Consider the following 17,825-nt stretch of genomic DNA (forward strand, 5'->3'; position numbering starts at 1 on the left):
GCCATTGCAGTTGGTAAGCTGAAGGACCTCACTTTCCCAACAGGATCTGAATTTTGAGGGACCACAAAAACTGAAGAGTCAAGGCTTACAGGCAGGACATTCAAGGGGTCAGTATATATCTAGACCTGGGTCAGGTTCTGCAACTTAGTATGTAAACCTGGGAAAGTCATTAAACCTGCCTCAGTCTTCCGTGTATGAAGTGGGGAGAATAAGAGTGTTGTGATGAGAATTAAAAGAGAACATCTGGGACTTCCCTGGTGGTGCAGTGGCTGAGACTCTGCGCTCCCTCCTCAGGGGACCTGGGTTTGATCCCTGGTCAGGGAATTGGATCCAACATGCTGCAACTAAGAGATCCCGAGCGGGAAGATGTTGCTTGACAGCAACTAAGACCCCGTGCAGCCAAATAAATATATTTTAAAAATAAAACGTTAATAAAAGGAGATAATGTTTGGAAAGCAGTTACTACAGTACCTGACACAAAGTGAATGCCCTGTAAACATCAGCTCTTATCACAACCCCAAAAAAGCTCATCAAAGAAGGCATTACAAATGACAGGTGGCCCTTGACAACAAAAACATGTTTACAACCTACTGTTGAGTCGAAAGGAGAAATAGATAAGAGTCCACCCTTGTTAGGGAAAATGTAAATACTCCCATATGCATACTTAGATAATCATTTCTCTCTGTCTCCACCTTGCCTGCACGCATCTGTTTCTCTGTATTTGCCTGGGGCTCACCTGGACACTTGGCCCTTCCTCCAGTTTCATGGGAGAGTTTCATCACTTATACCCTTCCAGTCCAAGGAGGCTTTGACTGAAGAACTCTTTGGGGCACAGGGAAGTGGTTAGGTTACAAACCCCACCATAAACTATTTAAGCAGCCTCACTAGACATCACCCTACTGGAAGCCTTTCCCTTCCTCATCCTTCCCACAGCCCCTGGCAGCTCCTGCCTGACCCCTCCCTCCCTCTCACCTGCGGGGGTCCCTCACATTCCTCTCCCCTTTTTTACTACACAGGGTTAACTCAGAAGACCCCAAACCAGCAGGAGCCCTGAAATATCGATAGATGACCTTTGCCAAGAGGAAGGAGCCACCTTGGAAATCTTCTGGGCAAGTGTATCTCTATAAGCCTCAGTTTTATGATCTGTAAAGTAGAGCTACTAGGATTGGTGTGAAGATGGAATGAGATCAATCGCTTGATAAATATCACTGTTATTACTTTTATTTTATTTTACGATTTTTTTGTTTGGCCGCGCCGAGCGGACCGCCAAGGAAGTCCCCCATTTTTATCTCTAAAATGTGAAATTTCTAAAATTGCACTAGAAAAATATCTGGAAGAATGTAATATGAACATGTCCACAGTAGTTATCACTGGTTGTATTTCCTTTTCTTCTTTATACCTTTCCATATTTATTCATTCACTTAACAGGTATTTATTAAGCACTTACTACGTGCCAGGCCGTACGCTGAGTTAGGAATACAGCAACGTATTAGACAAATAATTACACAAATAATTGCCCTAAGTACCTAAGTTTTCACAAAGCAGAAATCAGACCAAAAAAACCCCGCAATTTCTGGTAAGAATATTTTAAGGTTATACAGAGACGTACAATGAGATCGGATCACTACCGATTTTGGAAAGGACTCGAATACAGGAAGTAGGCGTGCATCGGGTCGAGAATGGGAAGGTGCGGTGGGCCAGGGAGGCGCTAGCTGTCGCCTCTCGAGTTACCCGCGGGGAGGGCGCCCCCTTCGCGGTTGGTGCCGGGCCCACCACGCGCGTTAGAGCCAGACGCTGTGTGTGCAGCCGGCTGGGGCAGCGCGGACGCAGCGCCGGGAGGTCCACGCGGCGCCTGCAGGAGCCGCGGCGGCCACCGGGGGCGGCCACGTGAGCGCGGCGCCGAGCGCCCGCCAGCCCGCCCGCGGCCCCGCCCCTGCCCGCCGCCTCCTGCCCCAGCCTCAGCTCGGCTGGTGTCCGGATCCGCCGCCGGGACGCCGCGCCCTGCAGTTGCCCCAGCTCGGCCGACGGTCGCCGGCGCCCTTGCCCTTGCCCTTGGCACCGTCCCCAGCGCCCCGGGATCATTCCAGCGGCTCCGCGCGCCCCTCGCGCCGCGGGATCGTTCCGGCGGCCGCCGCTGCCTCCCCGGAGCGCCGGCCCGCGCGCCCGTCTCGCCGCTCCCCGGCACTCTCGGGGGGCCCGCCCGCCCTGCACCCTGGAGCACCGGGCCTCGAGCCTCTGCCAGCTCCTCTGGATCCTCGCGGCCGTGGGCAGCGGCTGCTGCGCCTGTCCGCCCGAGGCAGGTAGGTGGGGCGGCGGTCGGCCAGGGGGGCCGGGATCCGGCGCTGCGAGCCTGTGCGCCCCGGTGCAGCCGGCGCCGGGATCGCCGAGGGTCTGGGCTTAAAAGTGGGGCCCCGGGCGGAAGGAGAGTGTGGGGGTTAAGCTCTTCGGGTTTAAGTGTTTGCTTCTGCGAAACGGGGGAGTCGTGCAGATTAGCGGCAGTGTCTACTGGGAAAATACTTGGCACGTGATGGTGTGGGAGAGGCAGCTTGGGGGCCTCTGCCCGGGGCACCTGGAGGCCCGGAGAGGGTGGGGGCAGCGCTGCCTTCCTTCCCCTGCCCGGCCCGGAGCCGCATCCCCCACCCCGGCCCCTGACCGAGAGGCCCAAATTCCGGGAACCTCGAGGACAGTGTAGACGCGCCCTTGCTGCATTGTTGACTGCAGGAGTTCGGGTGTTGGCAGGCCCCATGGACATGTGCGCCAAGGGGCCGGGCATTAATATGCGAATGGCCGGGCGGGGGCCTCCCGGGTAAGTCCCGGCCTAGATCCGCTGCACCAGCCTGGGGGATTGCGGGGAACCCGCCCAGCTGCGCCCCGAGTGACACAGATGGGCTGCTGAGGTGGGGGGGGGGGGGAGGGCTGCTACGTCTGCTTTGTGGGGACGCTCTTTGGGAGCCTGACTTCTCGGTCCTCCGCCCTGGAAGCTGCCTGCCTTGGGGTCACTCAGCCAGGAAATTGTCAACCCCTCTGATGTTACAGAGGAGGAAACTGCGATCCAGAGTGGTCTAACAGCAGATATTAATAAGGCAGATGGGCTAAGTGTGGGAACACAGAGCAAGCAGGTGGGAACTGATAATGCCCACGGGCGGGGCCGGGGTGGGGGGAGGGTGCACGGGGTGGGGGCGTTATTGCAGAAGGCTTCCTGGAGGAGGTGATGGAAAGGATGCCAGTGGAAGGAGGTCGGGTTCCTAATTAGGAGACAGTTTTGTAGGCTTCTTCCTTCTCTGTGGCCTCCACGGTACCTTACATTCATTCTTTCATACATGCATTTATTCAACAAATACAGTAAAGCTGCTTGATGATGGGAATTCAGGTGTAACGTGGTTGGGATTGCCATCCTACCGCCTCCTCTCGTGTTCTTAAAGAGGGGGTGTGGGCTGGGGTTCCAAGTTCTTATCTTTTGCCGGGGGTGGGGATGCAGGAAGTCAGGGCCTGACCATCACTGGAAATGGTTTCAGTTTACATATGATCACTTGTGTACATTCTGTGATTTGCAGTACGGTTTTGTGTGTGTGTGTGTGTGCTCTTGGTGACAGAACAGTACTTTTTGGCTGACTAAAGATATATCACTGATACGATCTTAAAACATTTTAATGTGTTATGTGGCAGAGATGGCTATTGGTCACCATGTCCTCTTTTTCCTGGGGTATCACATGGATGTATTTCCCAGGCTTCCTTACAGTTTGGTGGGCCACATAACTGAGTTTTGACCGACGGAATGTGACCGGAAATAGTATGTGCCCCCCTCAAGCTTGGACCCTAAAACCTCCCCACTTTCCCCATTTACCAGCAGAGTTGAGAGGACTCTGAGGGCCTGGAGAAGGGCAGAGCCACAAGATGGAAGGATTGGGAACCCTGAATGACGGTGGAGCAGAGCCTCTCCTCCCCCCCCCCCCCCCGGTGGTCTGTGGCTGTCCACTGAAGAGCATGAGGCTCCAGGAAGCTCTTTGGAAGGTCTGTGGGTGTGAGAGAGGCTTGTTGGCCTTCCCCTCAGGGTGATCTAACTGAGCTGTTCCACAGCAGAAGGGTATCTTTAGGCCTTTTTTCTCGCACTGGTCAGATTCCCCAAGGAAGTCTTGTCCAGTCTTTGGCAGGATTGGCATCCAGGTCCAGGACACTGAGAGCAGTGTGAAAGAGAGCTGAGGGTCACCAGCAGAAACTTGGATTTGCTCAAGCTCATTCTCTAGGATTTACTCTTTCTGGTCCGATTCTTAAAGCTGATACAGGAAAATTTGATGATCGAGACTGCATTCAAAGTAATAGTGGCTAGCTGGACTGGTTAAAAAATAAACATTTTTGTGTTGGGGAGATCAGTTCTGCTGACCAAGAAGCTGCAGACTTAACCGCAGTGAACTGAGAATGTTCTAGAAGAAAGTGGTTATAGTGACCACCACAGGATAAAAGCGGCTTGGGCCTTAAAGTGTTGCTGGATTAAACTCTCGTAGCCAAGGCTGATGGGCACAAGCAAGAAGGCTTCAAACGAATTAAGGAGTGAGTCACTAACAGGCTGATGATAAAGTAGAAGATGACAGTCTCTGGGTCCCCAAAGTCCCAGGGCTGTGGAACACCCAGAGAAGCATTTCGGATGGCTGGAAAGTCAGAGGGTGGACAGTGTTCAGTTCTCCAGCTGTGATGTTTTCTAGACATGGCCAGGACTCCACAGGGAGTGGCCAAAAGGCAGGAAGCTCAGCTGCAGAACATTTCTCTCGACCAGTGGTTCTTGAACTTTAGTGCACATCAGTACCACCTGGAGGGCTTGTTTAAACATGGCTTGCTGGGCCCACCCCCAGAGTTTACTTTTGCAGGACTGGAGTGGGGCCCCAGAATTTGCACATGTGACACGTTTTCAGGTGAGGCTGCCGCTGCTGCCAGTGGTCCCAGGATCACACTTTAAAAGTGGTTTAACAAGTGATGGCTGGGTGAAGCCCTGGATTGGACCTGCACTGGCTTCAAACCCACCTTCCCTCACCTTCTAGCCATGTGATTTGGGGCAAGTCACTTAACCTGTCTGTTCCTCAGGGTCCTCATCTGTAGGATGAAGCTGACAGTGCTTACCTCCTGGGGTCAGGGGATGCTTCCCAGAGGAGATGACATCTATCTAACTTGAGACCCGGAGGATGAACAGAGGTGGCCAGGGGACTAGAGCGTGTGCCAGACAGACGGCACAGTGTCTAACTAACCCTAACCCTTGTCCTCCAAGGAGCTGAGAGGAGTGATGGAGCAAGAGCTCTGTAAGTGCTCCTGAAATGCTACGAATCTATCCTAGGCTACATGTCTCTGGGCAGCATTGCAGTGGAGGGAGGCTGACCAGGGCATGGAAGATGGGCCTCAGGGATGGGATGGGCCTGATAGCAGCACAAGTTACTTCTGTCCACATTCCTTTGGCTCCAATGTAGTCTCCTGGCCCCACCTGGCTGCAGAAGGATTTGGGCAGGGGAGCACAACTCCATCATGCACAGCTGGCTTCTGTGCCACAGACCAGCTTTCTCACCTCTTCTCTACCTTGCTCACTCTGCCCCACTTTGGTGGATGAGTGAATTTTACAGTTGAGGAAGCTGAGGTTCAGAGAGGTTAGGTAATTTGCCTAACGTCACTCAGCTAGTAGTGGCAGGGCCGGGACTTGAACCCAGATCTGTTCATCCCAAAAGACTTGTTGGGCCCAGTCCTGGTCTTGGCTGCTTTTTGAGGGCCTCCCCATGACCCAGGCTTTCCCATTCAGGATCTCAGCTGTGTCTCCAGGCTAAGTAACCCCCAGATGCCTTGTAATTATACCCTGATAGTCCCTCCATGCCTACAATGCCCATTATATCTGCAGAAATTGCCTGCTTTTCTCCAGTTACTCATTCATTCATGCAGCCTGCATTTACAGGGAACCTAGAGTGTGCCAGGCATTGTGCTCTGGGCTGGGAGCTAGAAGGACTAAGACACGGCCCCTTTTGTTCCAGACATTCACATGGTCTGGCCACCAAGAGGCTGTGTAAACACAGAGTTGCCCTGAGAAGTGAGACACAGTGTCTCTCTGGTCTGACCCACCAGGAGTACGGAGTGTCCTGGGAACATGAGAAGCGTGCAAATGATTAAAAATTAAACCTCAAGCCCTCTTGTGCATTTTGTTAATTGAAGCTATAATTACATTATTGTGCTGTGTATTCTAAAACGTCTTTTTCTGATTTTTAAAGAAGTAAAGTAGCCTTTGCACCATAACAGTTTTATGTGAATGAAGCACAGTGAACTGCATCGATGCGCCTCAGCAGAGGGAACGTGGACGTTTGTCCCTGGGTTCAGCTGCAGGTTGCTGTTCTCATCAGTGTGTAAGCTGATTGCTCTGTGTCTTTCTGGTATACATGGAGATGTGTTTTTAAAGAGGAGAGAAGGGAGGGTGGATCGTGCGGAGTCTCCTTGGAATCCCACCAGCATCATTCTAGAGCAGAGTTTCTCAACCTCAGCACTGTTGACAGTTTGGCTGGACAGTTCTGTGTTGAGGGACTGTCCTGTGCATTGGCAGCATCCCTGGCCTTGAACCACTAGATGACAGTTGAACTCCCAGAGGTGTGACAACCAAAGATGTCTCCAGACATTGCCAAGTGTCCCCTGAGGGGGCAAAACTGCCCCACTGTTCTAGACTATATTTATTCCCTATTGCTACGGTAACAAATTACCACAAACATAGTGGCTTAAACAACACAAATTTCTTTTCTTATGGTTCTGGAGGTGAGAAGTTCAAAAGCCAAGTTGTCGGCAGGGCTGTGTACTTTCTGGAGGCTGTAGGGAACATCCGTTTCAGTGCCTTTTCCAGCTTCTGCAGGCCACCTGCGTTCCTGGACTTGCAGCCCCTCCCTCCGTCTTCAAGGTCGGCTGCACAGCGTCTTCAGAGTTTCTCTGTGACCCCTGCTTCCATTGTCACATCTCTCTTCCTCTGACTCTGACCCTGCCTCCTTTTTATAAGGACTCACTGAATAACCCAGGATAATCTCCCATCTCAAGATTCTTAACTTAATCACACCTGCAAAGTCACTTTTGCCACATAAGGGAACATATTCAGAGGCTTTAGGAATCAGGATGTGGACATCGTTCGGGGTGGGGGGGCATTATTCACTCATGACATTGACTGTCAGGTCTCTGGGTTTAATGGAAATGCTTATGGAGGGCCTGGGAGGAGGGAGGTGACTTATGGGTTGGGGAGTGGGGTGTGGTCAGGGCCTAATAGCAGCTGGTACTTTCGAGGGCCAGTTCTCTCTCAGGCACCACATGCCTGATCTCACTTACAGCTCCTGGGGTTAGCTGTCCCCTCTCTTACAGACAGGACACCACTCAGAGAAGTCCTTCTGGAGAGGGTAAAAATCTGAGCTGAATTTTGAAGGGAACAGAGGGACTTGGCAGCAGGTGGGAGAGGCATTCCAGAAAGAGGGTCCTTCAGGTGCAGGGGCAGGGAAGTGAGAACTTGGTCGTGAATGGGGACTGGTTCTTGGGTGGGGACAGCTGTAAATCAGTCCTTTTACTCTGACATTCTGACATGAACTGTATTATTGAAATAGGTTTTTTAAAAAATAAATTTTTTATTTATTGGCTGCGCTGGGTCTTCATTGCTGCACACGGGCTTTCTCTAGTTGCGGTGAGCAGGGGCCACTCTTCATTGTAGTGCGTGGACTCCTCACTGTGGTGGCTTCTCTTGTAGTGGACACAGGCTCCATAGTTGTGGCTCATGGGCTCTAGAGCGCAGGCTCCATAGTTGTGGCGCACGGGCTTAGCCGCTCCTTGGCATGTGGTATCCTCCTGGAGCAGGGATTGAACCCGCGTACCCTGCATTGGCAGGCGGATTCTTAACCACTGCGCCACCAGGGAAACTGTCTTGAAATAGTTTTAATTAATAAGTGTTTATTCATGGGCACCCACCGCATGCTGGGGGTATAGATGCTAATAAGACACTGACCTGAACTCTAAGCTGGAGGCTTGATGTAGTAACTCCTGGTGCCACACGTGTGTTACCGTCCCCGCCCCCAGCAACTGAATGAAACTCAGCCTGGGAAGAAGTCATCCAATTAGCACTTGTTGAGCCCAGCTCAGGGCCAGGCGCTGGAGGGGTATACACTCAAGGAGGTCCCAGCCTGCCCCTCTGGAGTCTGTCGTTTTGGGCTCTTAGGTGGAGAGCCAGGTTTCCAACTGGGCCCTGTGACCTCAGAACACAGGGCCTTGGGCACTACACTGAGCTTTGGTTTTTGTTTCTTTTATTTTCAGCAACTTTTTTTTTTTAATTGAAGTATAGTTGATTTACAGTAGTCTATTAGGTTCAGGTGTACAGCATAGTGATTCAGTGCTTTTACAGATTATTCTCTATTAAAAGTTATTACAAGATAATGGCTGGAATTCCCTGTGCTGTAGATATAGCCTTGTTACTTATCTATTTTATACCTAGTAGTTTGTATATCTTAACGTGCCCCTCTCCTTAACTTCCTCTCCCCACTACTTTGTTTTCTGATCTATGAGTCTGTTTCTGTTTTGCTATATACATTCGTTTGCTACATTTTTTAGATTCCACAAATCAGTGATATCATATAGTATTTGTCTTTCTCTGTCTTTGTTCACTAACCATTATATTCCCTAGGTCCATACACATTGCTGCAAATGGCAGAATTTCATTACTTTTTTATGGCTGAGTAATATTCCATTGTGTGTATGTGTGTGTGTATATATATATATGCATATATATATATATATGCATATATATATATATACATGCCGCATCTTATTTATCCATTCAACTGATGATGGACACTTAGGTTGCTTCCATATCTTGACTGTTGTAAATAGTGCTGCTATGAACATTGAATTTTGGGTGCATGTATCTTTTTGAATAAGTGTTTTCATTTTCTTCGGATGTATACCCAGGAGTGGAATTGTTGGATCGTATTATAGTTCAATTTTTAGCTTTTTGAGAAACATCTATACTGTTTCCCATGGTGGCTGCACTAATTTACATTCCCACCAACAGTGGACAAGGGTTCCCTTTTCTCCACATCCTTGCCCGCATTTGTTATTTGTATATTTTTTGATGATAGCCATCCTGACAGGTGTGAGGTGGTATATCATTGTGGTTTTTATTTACATTTCTCTGATATTAGTGATGCTGAGCATCTCGTGTGCCTTTCAGCAGCTTTATTGAGGTGTAATGAACAAATAAAAGTTGTATATATTTAAAGTGTACGATGTGATGAATTGATATACATGTACTTTGTGAAATGATCGCCACAGTGGACCCAATTAACATATCCATCATCTCACATAGTTACCATCTTTGTGTGTGTGAGAACAATGAAGATTTACTCTCTTAGCAAATTTCAAGTACGCAATTCAGTGTTACTGACCATGGTCACCATGCTGTACATTAGACCTCCAGGGCTTCCTTCATCTTGCACAGCTGAAACTCTGTACCCTTTGACCATTATCTCCCCATTTCCCCCTCCCCCCGGCCCCTGGCAACCACCATTCTACTCTCCACTTCCATGAGTTTGGCTGTGTTAGACTCCACATGTAAGTGAGATCATACAATATTTTTCTGTGTCTGGCTCGTTTTCGCTTCACATAATGTCCTCAAGTTTCATCCATGGTATTGCAAATGACAGGATTTTCTTCTTTTTAAAGACTTAATAATATTCCCCTATATTCACACACCACATTTTTTTTATTCATTTATCTGTCAGACACTTAGATTGTTCCCATACCTTGGCTATTGTGAATAATGCTGCAGTGAACATAGGATGCAGATACCTGTTCAAGATAGGTTTCTGTTTCTTGTTTAAAGAAAACTGAGGATTCAGGCTAGAGCCCAAGACATCCTTGGAACAAGCCAGGTGCAGCCCAGGGCAGCTTGACTCTGCTCAGGTTCCCTCCTCGGGGTGGCCCCAGAGTCACTTCTCGGCCCGGCATCTCCTGTCTTTGCCGTAGGAGAGAATCCACATTAAGAGCTTAGCATGGTGCCTGCAGGCCCGGCATCTCCTGTCTTTGCCGTAGGAGAGAATCCACATTAAGAGCTTAGCATGGTGCCTGCGACACAGGAAGCTGTCCACATGTATTATTTGTCTGTCTTTTGCGGTCTGTAGGAGCAAAGGTCTCTTCTGCTTTCTTATCACTCATTTGCAGCACAAAAGCCACATCTTTCCTTTTCTCATGAGTGAGATAAACTCATGAGAAGCACATAGCTCCTTCTGGTTGGTGGAATAAGACAAGAGAGTTCTTGGATGGACCTAGAGATGATCATATTAAGTAAAGTTAAGTCAGACAGAGAAAGACAAATATTATATGAAATCATTTCTATGTGGAATCTAAAAAATGATACAAATGAACTTGTTTACAAAACAGAAATGTACTCACAGACATACAAAACAAACTTAGGGTTACCAAAGGGGAAAGCGGGGGAAGGGATAAATTAGGGATTTGGGATTAACGGATATACACTACTGTATATAAGCTAGATAACAGGGATTTACTGTATAGCACAGGAAACTATATTCAGTACCTGTAATGACCTATAATGGAAAAGAATCTGAAAAAGAATATATATATAACTGAATCACTTTGCTGTATGCCTGAAACTAACACAATATTGTAAATCAACTATACTTCAACTTAAAAAAAAAAAAGAGGGTTCTTGGCATGGTATGGAAAGGAACCAGGAGACCTACCAGTCTGGGGGTGGAGGAGTGGTAGCAGGAAGTGAAGCTACGGTCTCATTTATCACACCAGGAAATCGACAGAGAAGGACAAAAATAGATAAATTAAGAAATAGCAGAGAAAGCATATCACTTAGAGATGTGGTGATATCTACCAAGAGTCACATCTAAAGTGATTGGAAGTGGCTGCCCCTGGAGGCGAGAAGCAGGGCTGCTCATGTACCTTGGAAGATTGTTCACTAGAGTCGAGCAGTACCCAGCCTGCGTGGTCATACATGGTGGCCCTGATAGGAAAGGGCTGTTATTTTTAACCCTGTGCTTTAATAAAAGATTTTTTAAAATTATATATAAATAACATACAGTGGCCCTAAATCCTGGCTGGGTTTTGGTTTTTTCCTGTTGCCGGTGACACAAAACCTATGTGTACTCAGCCAGGTTACCCCGCCCCGCCATCTCCAGAATGCAGGGGCTTATTGTGTCACATACTTCAGAAGTCCAGGCGGACAGTTTGGATTCAGGATCTCAAAGGATGTCATCACTATTCATCTGTCTCTTCATCTCTTGTTCTGCTCTTCACCAAATGTCAGCTTTGTTCTCTGGTGGCCTCAACCCCTGTCTCAGATTCACATCCTGCAGGAATGGATGGATCTTCTCTTCTAGTTGCTCAAGCTAAATCCCCGGGCTTCCCTGGGATTGGGCCACAGTGCTTTGATTTGAGTCACATGCCCATCTCTGAGCCAGTCACTATGGCCAGGTGCCTGAATGCTGTGATTGGCTTAGCGGGGTCATGCAACACATCTCATTGCTGGGGGTGGATCCCCAACCCCAACCACATGACCTGAGAATGGGGGAGAGGCAGACCCCCAAACAGAAACAGGTGCACAGCACGAAGTGACTTTTGGCCCATAAGTCACTGGGTCCACTGGGGTTGCAGTTGAGGACTGGTGGGTTCTGCTGTGCTGGGCATATACTAGTGTGTACGTCGGCGGCTCAGCGCAGCCCATGGCTCTGGGGTGCTGGCTCCCAGGAGTGGTGGGTGGGAGATTCCAGCTCATTTCTCCAGCAAGAAGGCAGCTCCTGGAAGTGAGGGGAGCCCCAAGGAGGGCCGCCGGTGGTCACTGTGGCTTGGCCCACAGGCCTTGACCTAGGCATTGCAAGCATCATTTCCTGCCAGAGAAGCCCTTTATAGCAAGACCAAGTGAGAGCAGTGGTTCAGTGGTCAGAGCCCAAGATAGTCTGTTCCCTGAGGACCCCTGAAGAAGCTTGGCTTGGCTGCTAACCAGGCGTCCCGGTCACCAGCCTGGCTGGGACCCAGGATTCAGGCCCTTTTATTGATGATAATAAAAACGATGGTGATAATTGTTGCCTTAGTGCTTGCTCTGTGCCAGCACTATCAAGCTAGTGGAGTGGGTACAACTTTGCATCCAGTTTATAGTGAGGAACCTGAGGCCAAGAGGTGAAGTCACACAGGTAATAAGTGGCAGAGTTGGGGCTTGAACTCGGGTCTGACTCAGAACTCTGCTCAGCTGCCTCTCCATAGAAATATTTTCCCAGGATGCATCAGGGACTGGGAGGGGAAGCTGTGGATGCCTGAGTGAGGGCAGAGGAAAGCTTCTAGAGAAGCTTGATGTCTTGTGAACTGGGATTCTACTCCTGGTCTCAGTCTCTCTGTTCACAGAGAGGCTCTTTGTGGGCTGAGCAAAGCCCAGGTTAGATGGAGATTCCTAGGAGGCGGGATGCCCTGGCTGGTGGTGGAACAGGCATGGTGGGGCTGAGTTATGGGCTGGTGAGGGCTCTTTGCTTGTTTAGGGGCATCCGGCATCCAGCATCCTCCAGGGGCCCAGTCTTCATGGGCAGATGTGGAAGCAGCTACCAAGTTAGGACTGGATTGAGACCACAGTTTTCCCAGGCTGACTTGTCCAGGCATCAACGTGTCATAAGAGATATGATGTGACTTTTTATGATGTAGGAGAGAAGGGGCTACTGGACTGGATAGAATTAGCAAGTAGTAGGAAAAAGAGAAAATTATAGTATATTGTGGAAGTTTAGGTAGCAAACTCCGAAGCTTATGAGTCCAGGATAATTATGCTGTCCCATGACGTGAGACTGTGCTGCTCCAGGCTCTCTGTGTTTCATGGCTCTGCCATCCTCAGCGCGTGGCTTCCTCCTCATGAATAGATTTAGCTGCTTGAGCTCCAGCCATCACACCTGCATTCCAGCCAGCAGGAAGGAGAGAGAGCAGAAGGGTACACTCCCTCTCTTTAAAAACCCTTCCCTAGATAAACAACAGGGTCCTACTATACAGCACAGGGAACTATATTCAATATCCTGTGATAAATCATAGTGAAAAAGAATATATAGATGTGTATAATTGAATCACTTTGCTGTACAGCAGAAATTAACACAGTGTTGTAAATCAACTATACTTGAATAAAATAAATTGGGGAAAAAAATTTAAAAACCCTTCCTAAAGTTGCATACAACCCTTCTGCTCATATCCCCTTGACCAGAACTTGGTCACATGGTCACCCCTAATTGCAAAGGAATCTGGGAAATGTAGACCTTATCTTAAGTGGCCACATGCTTAGCTAGAAAGCTATCCTAAGTAAGCCAGAAAAAGAAAAACAAATACCGTATGCTACCTCATACATATGAAATCTAAAAAAATGGTACTGATGAACCCAGTGACAGGGCAAGAATAAAGATGCAGATGTAGAGAATGGACTTGAGGACACGGAGTTGGGGGGGCGGGGCGCGAAGGGGAAGCTGGGACGAAGTGAGAGAGTTGCATTAAAATGTAGACACTACCAAATGTAAAACAGATAGCGGGTGGAAAGTTGCTGCATAACATAGGGAGATAAATTCGATGATGGGTGATGACTTAGAGGACTGGGATAGGGAGGGTGGGAGGGAGTCGCGGGAGGGAGGAGATATGGAGATGTATGTATAAATACAGCTGATTCACTTTGGTGTACCTCAGAAACTGGCACAAGAGTGTAAAGCAATGATATTCCAATAAAGAGCTTAAAAAAAAAAAGCAGTCCTGTTACTAAGAAGGAGAGAATGGCTGTTGGGCGACCGTTAGCAGGTATTGCCACAGCTGCCTTTTAAGAGCAAATGTATAACAACTGAACAGCCATGAAACAGATCCCCTCCCCCCAGTTCTGGAATCCATGTCAAGTGCCTGCCAAGTGCAAGGCACTGTGGCAGCCAGGGTCACAGCTGCTTGTCTGCAGCTCATTTTGTTTCCCAGGGCCGAGGAAAATGTCAGATCTGTGGCGGGATGTGGCCGAGGGCTGGGGTTCTGGTCCTCGTTCCCCTGTGAACTACCGTGGAACCTCAGGCCACTTTCCCACTCAGCTCCCCTCACAAATGGGGAACTTGGTGAGAGGAACTAATTTCGTCACGGCACCAGCAGCACAGCTGGGATTTGCCCCCTTCGGCAGCCTGGCTCCTGAGACCGGGATCTTAACCCCTGGGCGACACTGCCTAGAGGTCTGTAGCTGAGGCTGTGGTTCTGGCCCCTCCCCTGGCACCAGCCCGGCCCCAGAGGCCAGTGACCTGGCTGGGCTGCTGGCGGCTTCAGGCAACCATGTCTCTTGGTCAGCAGGGACTCTGGCCAAGGGCTGACCAGGGCAGAGCCGGCGCTGGGGCTGGGAGCGGCCGAGGGCGGGGAGGAGTGGGCCCAGGACCGGGGGGAGGATTTTGGTAACAAGCAGAATCAGGTGGTTCTGGCATCAAGTCCAGGCGGTGACTGTCTTGCCCAGAGAGTCAGAAACAAACTTGGTGGTTGACACCCAGAGCAGCGATTTTCAAACGGGGTTGAGAAGTCAGTGGGGGTGGTGCATTAGTTAGGAAGAGTAAAAAGAAAGAAAAAAGTAAAACAAGTAGAATAGAAAATAGCAGAGTGCATTGTACAAAGAAAAGCTGAGTACAGTTTCCTGACATGTTAACTTACTTTCTGTAGATGGGTACTGCGTTAAGGTTATAAATATCTTTCTTGCTGTGATGACTGTTGAGAAAGTGCTGAACAAAACAGAAACGGACTCGCAGAGACCGAGAACAAACTAGCGGTTGCCAGAGGGGAGGGGGTGGGGGGATGAACAAAATAGGTGAAGGGGATTCGGAGGTACAGACTCCATGAATATTATTTATTTCAGTGATACGATAAATAAAAGTCACAGGAATATCATGTACAGCACAGGGAATATAGCCAAGGATGTTATAATAACTTTGTATGGTGCATAACTTAAAAAATATTGAATTATTATGTTGACACCTGAAACTAATATAATTTTGGAAGTCAACTGTACTTCAATCAAAAAATAATAATAAAAAGGCAATTCATTACTAACGTAAAAAAAGAAGAAGTACTGAAGCTGCAGGTCTAGAAGACTGCCTGCCGATGCAAAGAGCTGTTAAGAATAATTGGAATTACTCACTTGATCTAAGAAGTGTTTAAGGTTTTTCACTTATTATTTTATATTGAAAGCAACCCAGCTTTGTAAGAAGTTAAAACAGTACAGAAGTGTACAAAATGTTACAAACATCCCTCCACAACTGGCTCCCAGTCCTACTGCCCGTCCCAGTGCTGGTAGCACTCTTGTGGGCCCTTCAGGGAAGTTTTAAAGCATCTACAAATGTACCTTTTAGCACAAATAGGATCACTGTAATGTAACTGCTCTTTTGGAACTTGCTTTTTAAATTTAATGGTTTTTCTTGTCTACCTTTTTTCTTTTTTTAAACTTTAGCTTTATTGAAATATAATTGAGAAAGCTACCAATCCACCTATTTAAAGTGTTCAATTCAATGGTTTTTAAATATATTCACAGAGTCATGCAACCAACGCAATTGGTTTTTTTTTTTAATTTTTTAATAAATTTATTTACTCATTTATTCCTTTATTTATTGGCTGCGTTGGGTCTTTGTTGCTGCACACGGGCTTTCTCTAGTTGTGGTACCCGGACTTCTCTTTGCAGTGGCTTGTCTTGTTGCGGAGCACAGGCTCTAGGTGCTTGGGCTTCAGTAGTTGCGGCACTTGGGCTTAATAGTTGTGGCACATGGGCTTAGTTGCTCTGCGGCACGTGGGATCTTCCTGGACCAGGGATAGAACCCGTGTCCCCTGCATTGGCAGGCAGATTCTTACCCACTGTGCCACCAGGGGAGCCCCACAATTGGTTTTAGAACATTTTCATCAATTGAAAAGAAACTCATTAGTGATTGTTCCTCATTTCCCCCCAACTCTCTCATCCTGCCCCACCCCCAGGCAACCACTCATGTACTTTCTTATAGTTTTGCCTTCTCTGGACTTTTCATATAAATGGAATCTTTCAGTATATGGTGTTTTTTGACTGTCTTTCTTCACTTAGCACCAGTAGTTCATTCCTTTTTGTGGCTGAAGAGTGTTCCATTCTATAGATGGACCACATTTTGCTTATCCATTCATCAGTTAATGGGTATTCAGACTGTTTCTCCTTTTGGCTATCATGTATAACATTGCTGTGAACCATATGTCACAAGTTTTTGTTGTGGACTGTTTTCATTTCTCTAGGGTATATACCTAGGAGTGTAGTTGCTGGATCATATGGTAATTCTATGTTTAACTTTTTGAGAAACTGTCAGACTGTTTTCCAAAGCAACTGTACTATTTTAACATTCCCGTTAACAGTGTGTGAGGGTTTCCAATTTCTCCACCTCCTCATCAGCACTTACCATTTTCCATTTTTTTCCTTGTATCTATCCTAGTGGGTGTGGCTTTGATTTGTATTTCCTTAATAGCTAATGATGTTGAGCATCCTTGCATGTGTTTATTGGCCATGTGTGTCTTCTTTAGAGAAATGTCTATTCAAATCCTTTGCCGCCCCCCCCCTTTTTTTGGCCCTGCCACACGGCATGCAGTATTTTAGTTCCCCAACCAGGGATTGAACCCGTGACCCCTGCGGTGATTCTTAACCACTGGACTGCCAGGGAAGTCCCCATTTTGAGTTAATCTTTGTATATAACGTAGGAAGGGGTTCAACGTCATCCTTTTGCATGTGTATATTCACTTGTCCTGGCACCATTTATTGAAAAGATTATTCTTTCCCCATTGAATTGTCTTGGCACCCCTTTCAGAAATCAGTTGGCTGGTCTCTCAGTTCTATTCCGTTGATCTCTATGTCTATCCTCATGCCACGACCAACTGTCTTGATTACTTTAGCTTTGTAGTAAGTTTTGAATTCAGGAAGTGTGATTCTTGAAAACTTTACAAGATTCTTTTAGCTATTCTGGGTTCCTTGAATTTCCATTAGAACTCCAGGACCAGTTTGTTAATTTATTCAGTGAAGCCACTGGGATTTGGACAGTGATTGAGTTGAATTTGTAGATCGATTTTGGGAGTATTGCCACCTTAGCTATATTAAATTTTCTGATCTATGAACACAGGATATCCTTACACTTATTTTAGTCTTCTTTCATTTCTTTTAATATGTTTTGATTTTTCCACTCTATGACATGCACTACTTTTGTTAGCCAAGCTTTTTTGTTTTTTTTTGTTCGTTTGTTTGCTTTGTTTTGTTTTGACCGAGTGACTTGCAGAATCTTAGTTCCCTAACCAGGGATCGAACCCATGCCCCCAGCCATGGAAATGCAGAGTCCTAACCACTGGACCTCCAGGGAATTCCCTAGCCAAGTTTTTTATTCTTTCTGATGCTATTATAGATGACATTGTTTTCTTAATTTCATTTTTGGATTTTTTATTGCTAGTATATAGAAATACTATTGATTTTTGTATCCTACAATGTTGCTGAACTCTTTCTTGACTATTTCTGCATGTCTCTGTGTATCTAGAGCTTCCTTTTTCTTTGTGACAGTCACAGAGTATTCCACGGGGTAGAAAAACTAGTTCATATAACAGGCCTCCATCAATGGTCATTACGGGCTCTTCTCTCCTTTTACTGTTACTGACTGTGCTGCAGAGAACACTCTTCAGACCACTCATCCATTCTGGGGATGTGTGTTGAATGCCTGCTCTGTGCCAGGCACTCTTTAAGGCACTGGGGCTACAGATGATAAAGAAGTTACATGAGAGATGATTTCAGCTTGGGAAAATCTCTGTGAAGA

At 47.5% G+C, this 17,825-nt stretch overlaps 1 protein-coding gene across 3 annotated transcripts in view; it reads left to right on the top strand.

Moving 5' to 3' along the window:
* The first annotated feature begins 1,807 nt into the window (after positions 1-1,807).
* The window catches only part of EEF2K (eukaryotic elongation factor 2 kinase), a 63,562-nt gene continuing 47,544 nt past the window's right edge, over positions 1,808-17,825 (top strand). The window contains exon 1 of one of the 3 annotated variants that reach the window (XM_057750957.1): positions 1,808-2,300. The gene's annotated coding sequence lies outside the window, so the exon portion shown is untranslated. Of the gene's footprint in view, positions 2,301-6,346; positions 6,369-17,825 lie in introns of those variants that run through there. The other 2 variants (XM_057750958.1, XM_057750959.1) reach the window with 2 other exon arrangements.

The sequence above is a fragment of the Hippopotamus amphibius genome, chromosome 9, assembly GCF_030028045.1.
Source record: "Hippopotamus amphibius kiboko isolate mHipAmp2 chromosome 9, mHipAmp2.hap2, whole genome shotgun sequence".
In the NCBI taxonomy this organism is placed as follows: domain Eukaryota; kingdom Metazoa; phylum Chordata; class Mammalia; order Artiodactyla; family Hippopotamidae; genus Hippopotamus; species Hippopotamus amphibius.